Below are 12595 nucleotides of genomic sequence, written 5' to 3'. Positions count from 1 at the left end.
TGCTCTTGCTCTTGCTCAACTCAACAAAGACTGAAGTTCTCTACTTCACAACCAAACCGGCTATCTCTTCCTCTCCTGTTCTTCTCTTCTCTCCTACCTTTCTTACTCTGCTTCCACTTGTACACTTGGTATAATTTTTTACCCATCACACAACTTCTCGCTCTCATCTCCAAAATTTGCGACTAGAGCCCGACTCAACCTCCTCAATATCATAAAGATATGTCATTTTCTGTCTTTCAATACTGCTAAATAGCTCATCTCCTCCTTAGTCCTTTCTAGATTGGACTACACCGCCAGTCACTTCTATCACCTTCCCAACTATATGTCAGGTAAGGACAAAGGCAGTGAATATGGCAAGGGAAATGTGCACAAAATCACACAGTGAATAGCCTTGAGTCAAACAACATACACACAGGAACCAAGACTCATGTATACTAAAACCCAGGAGTGCAAACAGAGTGTGACAACAATACAAATATCTGAAAAGGGATGTGGGGTAAGCACTTAGAAACTCCTTATGACTGCAAGAAAGTCGGCAAGCTCCTTACCCACAATTTCTGTTACAGGTACTGACAACGGTGAGCCCACGTAGAGGGCAACGACAGGATCTGTGAGCTAACACTCTTGATGGTATTGAATAAGGAAACTTAAAAACAGTACTCACGAGGACGAGAAATACCACTTGAATGTCAGCAAGCCCACGAACCCTGTTGATCAAACAGGGATCCAGAAAGGCTGTAACAGCAATGGAAGGATAACTAAATACATAAGACTCAAGACAAGGGGCAAGTAGGAATAGTGATTACAGAATATTGAGGAAAACATAGGCATTCACACAAGAGCTAGTTACAACTGCACACCACACCCAATAATCAATGGGAAATATATGTAGAAGTGCAAGGAAAAACATGGAATGGATTCCAAGAGATAGTAAAGGAACAGGAGCAGGGAAAACGAAATTACAAGGACAAACTTCCCCCACCCATCCAAGGAAAAAGGCAGGAAGCTGATCTATAAAGAGGAAAGATTAAAGCATCAAGGTTTACAACAGCAAAGGACAAAGTCAAAGAAATATAGAACACAAACTGGGCTGCACCAAAAGGGAAAGCACTGAGAAATGCTGCCTGCAAACAGAGGAAGACAGAAAGGGAAACTGGAAGCATCAATCAATTAAGCACATACATTCGAAATCCAAGGATAAGGAACAAGGAATAGAAACATCGAACTAGGCACAAGGCTCAGAACCAGGAACAAGGGACCAGTCACAAACAGGAACACTGCATCAATGACCAGCGCTGGACTGAAGCAAAGTGAGGCTTTTAAACCTTAGCGAGCACACGCCGCAGGTGTGCTGCTTGCTGCACCTGAAGCCACAGGTGTTGCCTATCGTCCACCCAGCCTTGTCCTGCAAGGGTGGAGATGAAGCTGTGGGCCAGGCATTCTGGGAAGCATAGTCATTTGATTAAAGCAGCATACTGGCTGCCAAAAACCTGGAATGGATCCAGAAGGGAAGTAGTTTGGAAAATAAGGATTTAGCGCTCCCAATTCATCACAGCACTGTAGCATAAGGTTCGGAAGGAAAGTCCAGTAGGGAATAAACCCCAAATCATGCCCCCAAGTGGTGGGAACGGGAGCGAAGGGAGCAAATCGGGACACTATGTTTTTTCACCTCTGCACAAAGTCTTCAACTTCACAGTCTGCACACTTTTCAACCTTTCTCGCTTTACCTCTACCTCCTCTGCCTGTCGCCAGATTGTCCATGAACAAAACGAACAAGTATACATTTCTTCTTATCATCAATATCTTCAAACCTATCCATGCACTCAACCCTCCCTACCTATCACACATCTCACTACTTAATCTCCTCCTTGCTTGCCAAGATCATCCTCAGCTCCTCTTGTCACCACTCAAGCCCCTTGTGCTCCCCTCTCTTTCTCCCCTACTCTGGAATATTCTTCTTCTCGAACTCTGTACTACTCCAACTCGACCACTATTTAAATATAACCTCAAAGCACTCTTTCTGAAGACCCTGTTTCCAAGCACTCTACGCTACTGCACCTGTTTTTCCTATTTCCCCATCCTTCATGGACAACCCTACAGCACCTTTCTGTCACCACCCTCCAACCTTAATTCATCACTTTTTCCACCATCCCTTTCCTATGTCATTCTGTCCTGTCCTTGTCTCTGGTTTATGTTTCCACCTTCCCCTACAACATTTATTTATTGTATTTATAAAGCGCTGGAACGAGAGCCCGTAGGCATAATAGCGCTAGACAAGATGAAATAAACGGGAACAGCTAGCTCCATGCCTATGAACAAGAGATGGTCAGTAGTTCAGGGGTGGGAAAGAATCAATGGAATAAAGCAATTTTCAGTCCACGCTTGAAACCCACAGTGGATGAGCATGCACTTAGATCTGGTGGAAGGGCGTTCCAACACCTCGGAGCGACGTAGGGAAAAGATTCCTCTGCCACCAGCGATAATTTGGACCTTGGCATTTACAAGAGACAAGAATTATTAGTTCTGAGCGTTCTGCCGTTGGGAAGCCAAGAGATACTGCTTGATAAATAGCTAGGACTTTTGTCATAAAGGCATTTGTGTGTAATACAGAGTCAGAAAAAAAAAATCTACTGTAGATGGGAAGCCAGCATAAGTCTGTCATAGCAGCCAATAGATGTCAAATCCTCTGTAATGCAGACTGTGTTGTTTTGAATCATTTGTAAGCAAGTGATTTCGCCCTTGCAAATGCCCTGAAGACGGCTGGAGCAATAATCCAGTCTCGCCCCAATAATTGCCCATGCGCTAGTAGCACAGGTAGCAGAATTGAGGAGGGCTCTTGGTTGTGCAAGCATTTTAAGGTAATATAAAGTACCAGAAACTAGGCTGCTGACATGTGCATTCATATTAAATTCCTGATCTAAGATTACTCACAGAGTCTTGACCTTAGACAATGTAGCAATAGTAAAACCTGCGTTCTGAAAGAGCTGATCCTGGGCATTAAGCTTGCGCAACAGAGGCACTGTGGCAGCAATCATGAGCTCAGTCCTAGCATTGTTGAGTGCTAACCCATTATCCACCATCCAGATTTGGATAAGATTATAGATGGTGTTGATGGTGTCTTTGCTGTAATTACCAGACAATGGAAGAAGATATTGTCAGGGTAATTCATAGAATTTCGCAGAAAAGTGTCGCAAGCGGCTGGCGCAGAGTGTCCGCGTGCGATTGTCTGCGCCAGGCACGTGCGCTAAAACCGATTTCCGCGCACAGCATATTCATGGATTTCAGGCTCCCAAACCAGCCGTGGCGCAGAGTATCGCAGCGACCCTGCAGCAGCGCCAGTAACGCCCCCAAGAACGCCCTCGCGCAAGGAAAAGCCATCAAAATCGCTAAATCATCGCAAAGGGCTGCGCTAACCCTGGACCAGTCTACAGGGCTGCCAAACAAGGAACGCAAAGCGGGTAACGTGCATATCAGGGGTACGCGTGAAGTCATACACGCGATTAGCCAGGGTACGTGTACTACAGGGGTACGCGGGAAGTACTACACGCGGTTGGCCAGGGTACGTGTATTACAGGGGTGTGCGGGAAGTTCTACACGCGATTCGGCTGGGCACGTTTTACAGGGGTGCGCGGTAATTCTCACATGCGATTTGGCCAGGTACGTGTATTACAGGGGTGCGCGGGAATTATCACACGCGATTTGGCCTGGTACGTGTATTACAGGGGTGCGTGGGAAGTTCTACACGCGATTGGCCAGGGTACGTGTATTACAGGGGTGCGCGGGAATTCTCACATGCGATTTGGCCAGGTACGTGTATTACAGGGGTGCGCGGGAATTATCACACGCGATTTGGCCAGGTACGTGTATTACAGGGGTGTGCGGGAATTATCACACGCAATTAGGCTGGGTGGGTCCTCACAGGTGTTCCCTGTACACCCTCCACGGCCCCTGCAGGCAGCCCACAAAACAGGGGACTACCCTGCACACCTGCTCATGTCCCCCTGCACCCCCACCCCCCAGCAGTGCAGGGGCACCCTCCACCAGGCCCCCACCCATGTCCCCTATCACCCCCACCCCCCAGCCACCAGGGGCACCGTCCACCAGGCCCCCACCCATGTCTCCCAACACCCCCACCCCCCAGCATCCAGGGGCACCCTCCACCAGGCCCCCACCCATGTCCCCTATCACCCCCACCCCCCCGCCACCAGGGGCACCCTCCACCAGGCCCCCACCCATGTCCCCTATCACACCCACCCCCCCGCCACCAGGGGCACCCTCCACCAGGCACCCACCCATGTCTCCCAACACCCCCACCCCCCAGCATCCAGGGGCACCCTCCACCAGGCCCCCACCCATGTCTCCCAACACCCCCACCCCCCAGCATCCAGGGGCACCCTCCACCAGGCCCCCACCCATGTCCCCTATCACACCCACCCCCCGCCACCAGGGGCACCCTCCACCAGGCCCCCACCCATGTCTCCCAACACCCCCACCCCCCAGCATCCAGGGGCACCCTCCACCAGGCCCCCACCCATGTCCCCTATCACCCCCACCCCCCAGCAGTGCAGGGGCACCCTCCACCAGGCCCCCACCCATGTCCCCTATCACCCCCACCCCCCAGCCACCAGGGGCACCCTCCACCAGGCCCCCACCCATGTCTCCCAACACCCCCACCCCCCAGCAGTGCAGGGGCACCCTCCACCAGGCCCCCACTCATGTCTCCCACCACCCCCACCCCCCAGCCACCAGGGGCACCCTCCACCAGGCCCCCACCCATGTTCCCTATCACCCCCACCCCCCAGCAGTGCAGGGGCACCCTCCACCAGGCCCCCACCCATGTCCCCTATCACCCCCACCCCCCTGCCACCAGGGGCACCCTCCACCAGGCCCCCACCCATGTCTCCCAACACCCCCACCCCCCAGCATCCAGGGGCACCCTCCACCAGGCCCCCACTCATGTCTCCCACCACCCCCACACCCCAGCAGTGCAGGGTCACCCTCCACCAGGCCCCCACTCATGTCTCCCACCACCCCCACACCCCAGCAGTGCAGGGGCACCCTCCACCAGGCCCCCACTCATGTCACCCACCACCCCCACCCCCCAGCCACCAGGGTCACCCTCCACCAGGCCCCCACTCATGTCTCCCACCACCCCCACACCCCAGCAGTGCAGGGTCACCCTCCACCAGGCCCCCACTCATGTCTCCCACCACCCCCACACCCCAGCAGTGCAGGGGCAGCCTCCACCAGGCCCCCACTCATGTCACCCACCACCCCCACCCCCCAGCCACCAGGGTCACCCTCCACCAGGCCCCCACTCATGTCTCCCACCACCCCCACACCCCAGCAGTGCAGGGGCACCCTCCACCAGGCCCCCACTCATGTCACCCACCACCCCCACCCCCCAGCCACCAGGGTCACCCTCCACCAGGCCCCCACTCATGTCTCCCACCACCCCCACACCCCAGCAGTGCAGGGGCACCCTCCACCAGGCCCCCACTCATGTCTCCCACCACCCCCACACCCCAGCAGTGCAGGGTCACCCTCCACCAGGCCCCCACTCATGTCTCCCACCACCCCCACACCCCAGCAGTGCAGGGTCACCCTCCACCAGGCCCCCACTCATGTCTCCCACCACCCCCACACCCCAGCAGTGCAGGGGCAGCCTCCACCAGGCCCCCACCCATGTCCCCTATCACCCCCACCCCCCAGCCACCAGGGGCACCCTCCACCAGGCCCCCACCCATGTCTCCCACCACCCCCACCCCCCAGCAGTGCAGGGGCACCCTCCACCAGGCCCCCACCCATGTCCCCTATCACCCCCACCCCCCAGCCACCAGGGGCACCCTCCACCAGGCCCCCACCCATGTCCCCTATCACCCCCACCCCCCAGCCACCAGGGGCACCCTCTACCAGGCCCCCACTCATGTCTCCCACCACCCCCACACCCCAGCAGTGCAGGGTCACCCTCCACCAGGCCCCCACTCATGTCTCCCACCACCCCCACACCCCAGCAGTGCAGGGGCAGCCTCCACCAGGCCCCCACCCATGTCCCCTATCACCCCCACCCCCCAGCCACCAGGGGCACCCTCCACCAGGCCCCCACCCATGTCTCCCACCACCCACACCCCCCAGCAGTGCAGGGGCACCCTCCACCAGGCCCCCACCCATGTCCCCTATCACCCCCAGCCACCAGGGGCACCCTCCACCAGGCCCCCACCCATGTCCCCTATCACCCCCACCCCCCAGCCACCAGGGGCACCCTCCACCAGGCCCCCACCCATGTCTCCCAACACCCCCACCCCCCAGCAGTGCAGGGGCACCCTCCACCAAGCCCCCACCCATGTCCCCTATCACCCCCACCCCCCAGCAGTGCAGGGGCACCCTCCACCAGGCCCCCACCCATGTCCCCTATCACCCCCACCCCCCAGCCACCAGGGGCACCCTCCACCAGGCCCCCACCCATGTCTCCCACCACCCCCACCCCCCAGCAGTGCAGGGGCACCCTCCACCAGGCCCCCACCCATGTCCCCTATCACCCCCAACCCCCAGCCACCAGGGGCACCCTCCACCAGGCCCCCACCCATGTCCCCTATCACCCCCACCCCCCAGCAGTGCAGGGGCACCCTCCACCAGGCCCCCACCCATGTCCCCTATCACCCCCACCCCCCAGCCACCAGGGGAACCCTCCACCAGGCCCCCACCCATGTCCCCTATCACCCCCACCCCCCAGCAGTGCAGGGGCACCCTCCACCAGGCCCCCACCCATGTCCCCTATCACCCCCACCCAGCAGCCACCAGGGGCACCCTCCACCAGGCCCCCCACTCATGTCTCCCACCACCCCCACACCCCAGCAGTGCAGGGTCACCCTCCACCAGGCCCCCACTCATGTCTCCCACCACCCCCACACCCCAGCAGTGCAGGGGCAGCCTCCACCAGGCCCCCACCCATGTCCCCTATCACCCCCACCCCCCAGCCACCAGGGGCACCCTCCACCAGGCCCCCACCCATGTCTCCCACCACCCCCACCCCCCAGCAGTGCAGGGGCACCCTCCACCAGGCCCCCACCCATGTCCCCTATCACCCCCACCCCCCAGCCACCAGGGGCACCCTCCACCAGGCCCCCACCCATGTCCCCTATCACCCCCACCCCCCAGCCACCAGGGGCACCCTCCACCAGGCCCCCACTCATGTCTCCCACCACCCCCACACCCCAGCAGTGCAGGGTCACCCTCCACCAGGCCCCCACTCATGTCTCCCACCACCCCCACACCCCAGCAGTGCAGGGGCAGCCTCCACCAGGCCCCCACCCATGTCCCCTATCACCCCCACCCCCCAGCCACCAGGGGCACCCTCCACCAGGCCCCCACCCATGTCTCCCACCACCCCCACCCCCCAGCAGTGCAGGGGCACCCTCCACCAGGCCCCCACCCATGTCCCCTATCACCCCCAGCCACCAGGGGCACCCTCCACCAGGCCCCCACCCATGTCCCCTATCACCCCCACCCCCCAGCCACCAGGGGCACCCTCCACCAGGCCCCCACCCATGTCTCCCAACACCCCCACCCCCCAGCAGTGCAGGGGCACCCTCCACCAGGCCCCCACCCATGTCCCCTATCACCCCCACCCCCCAGCAGTGCAGGGGCACCCTCCACCAGGCCCCCACCCATGTCCCCTATCACCCCCACCCCCCAGCCACCAGGGGCACCCTCCACCAGGCCCCCACCCATGTCTCCCACCACCCCCACCCCCCAGCAGTGCAGGGGCACCCTCCACCAGGCCCCCACCCATGTCCCCTATCACCCCCACCCCCCAGCCACCAGGGGCACCCTCCACCAGGCCCCCACCCATGTCCCCTATCACCCCCACCCCCCAGCAGTGCAGGGGCACCCTCCACCAGGCCCCCACCCATGTCCCCTATCACCCCCACCCCCCAGCCACCAGGGGCACCCTCCACCAGGCCCCCACCCATGTCCCCTATCACCCCCACCCCCCAGCAGTGCAGGGGCACCCTCCACCAGGCCCCCACCCATGTCCCCTATCACCTCCACCCCCCAGCAGTGCAGGGGCAGCAGGCAGTTAGGCAGCAGCAGGTGGGAGCGTGCTCGGGGCTCTGGGGGGCAGTAGTTCGGCCTTCCGGGCAGGAGCGTGGTATTCCGTGTGCGTAGGCGTGGCCAGCTTGGTACGGAGTGATTTTGCACGTGAAAATCCTGCACGTCAGCGTGAAAACCGAGGAAAGGCCCTCAGCGCGTAAGCGCGTCTGTGACGCGACCCGCACGGGTGTTTCCCACACAGCACGTGATGACAGAGCACACGTGGAAAGACTGCACGTCAGAGTGTAATTGCGTGTGATTGGTGGAAATGGCCCTACACGCAGAAGTGACAAAGCGTGTAATTGGTGGAAATGGCCCTGCACGCAGAAGTGACAAAGCGTGTAATTGGTGGAAATGTCCCTACACGCAGAAGTGACAAAGCGTGTAATTGGTGGAAATGGCCCTAGCGCGTACACGCCACGTAAGTGACGCTGGACGTGTGGCCCGGTATAAAAGGTATGTGTAGAACACGTTTTCCTTGTACGTGCTTTTCATGGAGAGCGAGTGGGTGAATTCTGTACTTCTTGTCGTTTCACACGCGATTTACTTCACGGCGTTTCAAGTTCGTATTCCCTGTTACCTCTGACAGCTTTTTCTCTTTTTTCGCTTTTACTGGTTTACCTGGGCCTGTTCCCTCAAACAGTGTTCCCTTCTACTGTTGTCCTGTCTCCTCAGACAGCGTACAAATCTTCTTTTGGCGGGGGTGTTGCCAACCAAACGTGCTCCTTTTACACGCTCGTTTACCAGGCAGACGGTGAGTCACGCACGTATCTAACATCTGTGCTTGCCCCGTGTGTAGCCTACTCCTTCAGAGGTCATTCTAGGCTGCGTGTGACACACATACGTTCATTCTTGTGTTACTGGGTGCCACAGCGTAGTGCAGGTTTTTCTTTCTGCACACGTGGTCTAGGAGGGGTTGCGTGCACGTCATCTCCCTTTTTTGGGGCTCCTGTGCGTAGCGTGACCCGTCATCTTTCCCCAGGGGTTACAATCAGCCTTGCAAGAGCACTAGGGTACAATTACCATCTGGTACCCAACCCCTTTGACCCCCAATTGCCCAGGACAATAGTTTCCAGCCACTCCCATACGCACATTTACATCAGTGCCATGGCTGGGAGGCGAGGATTCCGTAAGGGTGGCAAAGGTGGAAGAGCCACAAGTGGTGGCCGTGGTGGATCCGGTAGGGGACGTGGTCGTTACTTGCAGGGTGAGCCTGTCCCCCCATGTGTGGAGGACCAGTCAAGGGCACCCATAATCCCCCCCCCACCCCCCCTCCCGTTGAGGCTGATGTGGCTGACACCATCCATGCTCAGCCCTTGTTGGACCAGCCCATTGTGGCACCAGATCTGGCTGACTTCCAGGTCAGCAGGCCTATGACACGTGCGCTGGTGCACGTTGATGTCACCATGCCACGTGCATCTGGGCCAGCAAGGTCATCTGCTGCACCAAGGAGGCAGGGCGGAGAGGCTGCAGGGGCAGCTGCGGCTCCATCCACCCCAGCCCTCACACACCCAGCCAGGACAGTGTCGGTCCTAGTCCATGCTGCTGACATTCCCCCTGACACCATCACACTAGAGCCAATGCCTGCACCAACTCCCATGCTGAGTGTGCAATCCCACACTCCTGATACAGAGTCCACCAGGGCTCCTGCCCCTAGTGTCCAGAGCGGCGCAGGACACTCAGGATCACCACCACCTTCCAAGCGGAAGAGGAAGAGTGCTCGTCCGGCACAGGCTGATGCCCCAGACACGGCTACACAGTCCGGCCCATCCAGGAAGCCCAGCTTCACGGATGACGAACTGAATGCACTTGTCGAGTATGTGTCCGGACATGACAACGAGATGGTCATTGTTGCAGGATCCAAGACCACACCTGCACAACGCCAGGCACACTGGCAGACCGTTGCGGACATCGTAAGTGCCCTTGGAATCGTGAGGCGCACAGCCAATGATTGCTATAAGCGCTGGAATGACCTAAAGCGCAGGGCAAAGAGTAAACTGGCCTCAAGTCATGCCGCAACTCTAGTGACTGGAGGTGGGTCTCCAGTAGTAGACATGGAACTCACTCCACATGAGTCAGTCGCTGGGACCTACGTCACGGAGGAACAGATCCAAGGCGTGGGAGATCTGGCTGATTACGAGGCATTGTCCGGTGAGTGCACATGCATGTGTGTGTCATCCATGTGCATGGTGTGTGTGTGAGGGCTTCTGTTTGTGTGCCAGGTGAGAGTGTGTGCGCCTGAGTCGTATGGGTCAGCCATGTGCTTCATGCAATACTTCCTGCGCAGCTGCATTTGGCCATAGCAGTATCCCTTCTGCCAACAGTAGACATCTAGCCCAACTGCACGCCAGTTGCCCTTGAAGTGTCACCTTGCCACAACATAGTTGCTTATTTTTCACTGTTCATTCAGTCAGTTTGTTTGCATTCCACCACTTTCACTAGGCATGTCGCTGTCCACTAGTCACATGTCTGACATGGCTATGGTAAAGTGGAGTGACTTTGTTACCTGGATATCATTTGTACACACATGTCCCTGTGCAATTGGACCATTTCAGACTGGCAGCTCCAGGTGAAAAATCTGACCTGTTAGAATTAGAAAAGCGATTACATGCGGGAACCGGACTGAATGAATAGGTGCTGCCCTCCTCTCCATCTTCACTCAATAGCAATGGTACATGCCATCTGTGTGATGGCATGTGTGTATCACCTGGCAATCACAGGCCAATGTGTGATGCCACTGCCAGGCAGCATGCAGAAAATGTGTTCATCTTCCATCTTTGTGTCATCAGTGTGTGCCATTTGCCTGCACTTCATATGCAGTGAGGGTGCATGCATGGGAGGGTTTCAGTCATGTGGGACATGTGTCAATCAAGTACTGGTTCTCTTGCTTCTCAGCCCTCATTGTGTGCCATGGTGCTAATGCCTGTTTCCATTTCTTTGTTTTCATGTCTTTGCAGGGGAAGACGCACCTGATACTGCTGGGGTTGTGGAGATGGTGCAGACCCAGGAGGGGACCGAGGGCCGACCAACCACCAGTGAGGGACGTGGTGTGGTGGTGGGGGAGAACCCACAAGTGCTGCAGGTCGTGCTCTCAAGGGGTGTCTCTGGCTGCACCTCCCCCGAGCTGTACTCAGGTGTTGATTCGGATGAGACCTACGTGCCGTCGCAGGTGAGTGTTCCAGGGAGGGATTCTGTTCTGTCTCACCAACCTGCACCAGGGTCAGAACCCTCCATGGGGATGTCAGTGTTGGCAGCTACGCCTTCGGTGGTTACGGATGCAGGGTCACACTCCGCGACATCTGATCCTGTTCCTGGGCCAGCAGATCAGAGGGGGAATGCAGTCCTGCAGCCTCAGGCAGTGCCGGCACAGCAAGGCGCAGTTCGCCTTGCCCCAGACAGGTGTGGTGCCCGCCGACGTGGTGGCCGTACGCCACCCGGCAATACCGCATGGGAGCAATCCATTTACGGTATGGCAACCCAACAGGCTGCATCATCCGAGATGATGGCTCAGGCCATGGATAGGGTGGCCACTTCCATTGTCCCCCCAGAAAGGCTGATGGAGCGACTAGAGCAGGCAACCGACTCCATCTGCCAGTCACACAGGGAGGACATGTTGGGGTCCAACAGGGACAGGCGGGCGGCACTGGCGACTCTGCAGGAGGCCATCTCCATTGAGTCCCAGGGCCACAGGGAAGCCCTGAGGCAGGAGCTCCTTCACCTCAGGACGACTCTTGTTGAGCTTGAGGCTTCAACACACCAAAGGACAGAACAGCAGCTGGAGCGTCTCACCCGTACGCTCTCAGCTGAGATGCAGGCAACAAGGGCGGAGGTCCGGGCATCCCGTGAGTTGTTGCATGGGGACCTCTGCACACTCATCCTCCAGAACCAGACCTACCACACCCGTATGCTTGCAGCCATGGAGGAGCAGACTAGGGCCTTGCGTGGGCTGCCTCCCATAGTGCAACCACCTCCGGATGCAGCTGCACAGGGTGATAATAGCGACAGCAGTGATACTCCCACAATAGGGTAGCCGTGTGGGCCATGAGCCCATGGAGGTGTTTTATCTTCCCAGGATCCACGCAGGTGGGTTCTGGTGTGCATCCTGTCCTCGGACCTCCTGGGTGGCCTCCCCAACCCCCCCGGGCCCATCAATGGCCATTTTTGATTGTTTCTTATTTTTATTTTTATTTTTATTTATTTTATTCCCAATTTTTTTGGGACGATTTGTTGGCTTCCGTGGTTCCTGTGGGCATACGCTGCATTGTGGCTGGGCACATGCAGGCTTGTAATGTATTTGGTTCAGATGCTTGGGTTTGAGTCACACACACCCCTCCTGCTTCCCGTTTCCATGGGCTTGCAAAGGGTGTGCCCAAGTGACAGTGAATTACAGTGGCGTTGGACTCCCATGAGCTGTGTGGGCAGTCTGTAGTCAATACTGTGTATACATTCCTAGTGCATATTGCTGTTGTGTTGTACACTGCATGTTGCATTGATGTGTAAC

This window comes from Ambystoma mexicanum, chromosome 4p (genome assembly GCF_040938575.1).
Source record: "Ambystoma mexicanum isolate Mex_15411 chromosome 4p, UKY_AmexF1_1, whole genome shotgun sequence".
In the NCBI taxonomy this organism is placed as follows: domain Eukaryota; kingdom Metazoa; phylum Chordata; class Amphibia; order Caudata; family Ambystomatidae; genus Ambystoma; species Ambystoma mexicanum.
Note: the sequence above shows the minus strand (reverse complement) of the source record.